Here is a 4,021-nt window from a genome sequence, read left to right on the forward strand (position 1 = left end):
GTGTAACAACAATATGAACTAACCAGTACCCCCCGGAGCTCGTGTCTCTAGCTGCATATGTATCAGAAGTTGACCTAGTNGGNCATCNGTGGAAAGAGAGGCCCATTGGTCTTGCATACTTTATATGCCTCAGTACAGGGGAATGCCAGGGCCAAGAAGTGGGAGTGGGTAGGTAGGGGAGTAGGGGAGGGGAGGGAATGGGGGACTTTTGGGATAGCATTGGAAATGTAAATGAAGAAAATACCTAATTTAAAAAAAAAAGAGTTAGCAATAACAGCGTATGATCGTAATCCCTGTTTTGCGGAGGCAAAGACAGGAGCAGTCACCCGTGTCTCCAGAGCTCCTGTGCTGAAGCTGGTGCATCTGATGTGTCCAGGTATGTGGCTGAGAGGAAGTACACCCAGGAGCAGGCCCGGAAGGAGTTTGAGCAAGTGTTCATTCCAGAATGCAATGATGACGGCACCTATAGTCAGGTCCAGTGTCACAGCTACACAGGATACTGTTGGTGTGCTACACCAAATGGAAAACCCATAAGTGGCACCCCTGTGGCCCACAAGACATTCAGGTTCCCCGGTTCAATAAATGAAAAGCTGCTGCATCGGAAAGGAGCAGGGAAAGCCGATGATGCTGCAGCCCCAGCATTGGAGACTCAGCCCCAAGGAGATGAAGAAGATATTGCCTCATGCTACCCTACACTCTGGACCGAGCAAGTTAAGAGTCGGCAGAACAAGACCAATAAATATTCAGCATCCTCCGTCAGCTCTTGAGGAAGCCAAACAGTCCAAGAATGACAATATTAGTGATTCCCGAGTGTGCACATGATGGCCTCTACAAGCCAGTACAATGCCATCCATCCACTGGATACTGCTGGTGTGTGCTAGTGGACAATGGGTAGCCCATTCCTGGGACCTCCACAAGGTATGAGCAACCTAAGTGTGATAACACAGCCTGAGCTCAGCCAGCGAAGGCCCGGGACCTGTACAAGAACAGGCCACTGAAGGGTTGTCCTGGTGCCAAAAAGCACGAGTTTCTGATAAGTGTCCTGGATGCTCTCTCCACAGACATGGTTCATGCAGTCTCTGACCACTCTTCCTCTTCTGGTAGGCTGTCAGAGCCAGACCCCAGCCACACCCTGGAGGAGAGGGTTGTGCATTGGTACTTCAAGCTGCTTGATAAGAACTCTAGTGGAGACATTGGCAAGAAGGAGATCAAACCCTTTAAGAGGTTCCTGCGAAAGAAATCCAAGCCCAAGAAGTGTTTGAAGAAGTTTGTGGAGTACTGCAACATGAACAATGACAAGTCCATCACCATGCAGGAGCTCATGGGCTGCTTGGGTGTCACCAGAGAGGAGGGTAAAGCCAACACCAGGAAGCGCCAGACCTCCGGAGGAAATGCTGAAATTACTTCTTCTAATAGACAGCCCAGGAAACAAGGATGAACAGCTGACTACTCAAGACAGTTCCTAGACATGTGGGAATTTTCCCTCACCAAAGAACAATTAAAAACAAAAAACATTTAAAAAAATGCAAATTGATCCATTCTTATCTCTTTGTACAAAGCTCAAGTCTAAGTGGATCAAGGAACTCCACATAAAACCAGAGACAGTGAAACTTATAGAGGAGAAAGTGGGACAAAGCCTCGAAGATATGGGCAAAGGGGGAAAATTCCTGAATAGAACAGCAATGGCTTGTGCTGTAAGATCAAAAAATTGACAAATGGGACCTCATAAAATTGCAAAGCTTCTAGAAGGCAGAAGACACTGTCAATAAAACAAAAGGGCCACAAACAGATTGGGAAAGGATCTTTACCAATCCTAAATCAGATAGGAGACTAATATCCAATATATATCAAGAACTCAAGAAGACAGACTTCAGAAAATAAAATAACCCTATTTAAAAATGGGGTACAGAGCTAAACAAAGAGTTTTCAGCTGAGGAATATCAAATGGCTGAGAAACACCTGAAAAAATGTTCAACATCCTTAATCATCAGGGAAATGCAATCAAAACAACCCTAAGATTCCACCTCACACCAGTCAGAATGGCTAAGATCAAAAATTCAGGTTACAGTAGATGCTGGCAAGGATTTGGAGAAAGAGGGACACTCCTCCATTGCTGGTGGGATTCCAAGCTGGTACAACCACTCTGGAAATCAGTCTGGCAGTTCCTCAGAAAATTGGACATAGTATTACAAATGCAGCTAAAGACTTAAGCTCTGAATGTACTGGTTAGTTCATATTGCCGTTCCTCCTATAGGGTTACAGACCTTTCAGCTCCTTGGGTACTTTCTCTAGCTCCTCCATTGGAGGCCCTGTGTTCCATCCAATAGCTGACTGTGAGCATCCATGGAAGAAGTTTTTCATAGCCGTGCACCACACAGAGATGTACTCGAACTGAAGTAGTGATTGATTTATGAGAAGCAAGAACACATAATAGATAAAGATACTGAGGCAGTATACAATGTCAGTTGTGGAAAACAAATGCACAAGGGAATGTAACCACATTCAGTAGCATATTGGCAAAATATAATAATAATAATAATAATAATAATTAATAATAAATGGCAATGTACTTCTTTTTTAGCAATATTCAAATCCCATCTAAATTGGAGCAGATGAGTTTAGTCATACTACTCTGATTTTGCTTGCACCCAAACAGCAGTGTGTACATTCCTAGTTCCAGTAGTTTTCTTAAGAACACAGTGAAAATGATAGTAGTTTTACAACAAGTACTTTACTATAGCTATAGACCTCACAGAGATGTCCTTGAGCACAAGTGCTGATTTATTAAAAAGAAACCACAGAATTGAGCTTATTATATCACTGCAACAGGACACTGAAGCAGTACACAGTGTCATTGTTGGAGAAGATAAACATAAGTGAGTAAAATACTGCTTAACGGCATTTTTCAAAAAACAAATTTACTTCTTCTGTAGTGAAAACTAAATCTGGCTTGCAACAAGGTACTTGGTTTTATTCTTATAACACTGAAGTTACTTGCCTCAGTACAGCAGTGAATACCTTACTAGGTAAAACTGATTTGTTCAGAACAAAATACAGTAGTACTTTCAAGGCAGCAAGAACACTAGTATGCCACTGCACCATGCTGGGATGTACTGTAACATAAGTGGGGACTGATTTACAAGAAAGCAGAGCACATGAGATTATTATTGTAGCAGTGCATCAGTACAGTGATTGAACAAGAATAGAAGAGGAGTCCTCAGCAAAAGTATGTATAACTGAAACAGTGCACAGTTCCATCTTTGGAAAACATGCACAAAAAATGATGACAACACAGCACAATGTCCTACTTGCAAAACCCAATATACTTCTGTTGCAGTGAAATCTAAATCTACTGTGCAATGAAGGAGGAAAGTTTACTCGTACAATTCTGAAGTTGCCTGCATCAGAGCAGTAGTGTGAACATTCCTAGGCAAAGTGGATTTGTTAAGAACAAAGTGAACACTTTCATCACAGAAGCGGTTAGATTAACTGTAGATCTTCATCTCTCCTTTTTTTTTTTTTAAATTAGATGTTTTCTTCATTTACATTTTAAATGCTATCCCCTTTCCTAGATTCCTCTCTGAAAATCCCCTATACTCTCCCCCCTCCCCCTACTCCCCAACCCAACCACTTCCACTTCCTGGCCCTGGCATTCCCCTATACTGGGGCCTAGAATCTTTGCAAGACCAAGGGCCTCTTCTCCCACTGATGGCTGACTAGGTCATTCTCTGCAACTTATGCAGCTAGAGACACGAGCTCTGGGGGTACTGGTTAGTTCATATTGTTGTTTCTCCTATAGTGCTGCAGACCCCTTCAGCTCCTTGGGTACTTTCTCTAGCTCCTTCATTGGGGACATTGCTCCTTCTGCTCCTCCAAATATAATCTCCCAGTCTCATCCCCAACACTGCCACAGAATACCTACTGCAGCCTCCCTTCCCCACTTCCTTCATTTCCACTGCACCTCAAAAATCCTTTCCTCTCAAACTCACTGTCTGAACACTTTGCACTATCTCAGCTCCAA

General features: G+C 43.1%; 1 pseudogene; it reads left to right on the top strand.

Moving 5' to 3' along the window:
• Positions 1–1,500, top strand: part of LOC110305837 — a 9,813-nt pseudogene extending 8,313 nt beyond the window's left edge.
• The last annotated feature ends 2,521 nt before the right edge of the window (positions 1,501–4,021 follow it).

This window comes from Mus caroli, chromosome 2, assembly GCF_900094665.2.
Source record: "Mus caroli chromosome 2, CAROLI_EIJ_v1.1, whole genome shotgun sequence".
NCBI classification, from domain to species: Eukaryota; Metazoa; Chordata; class Mammalia; order Rodentia; family Muridae; genus Mus; species Mus caroli.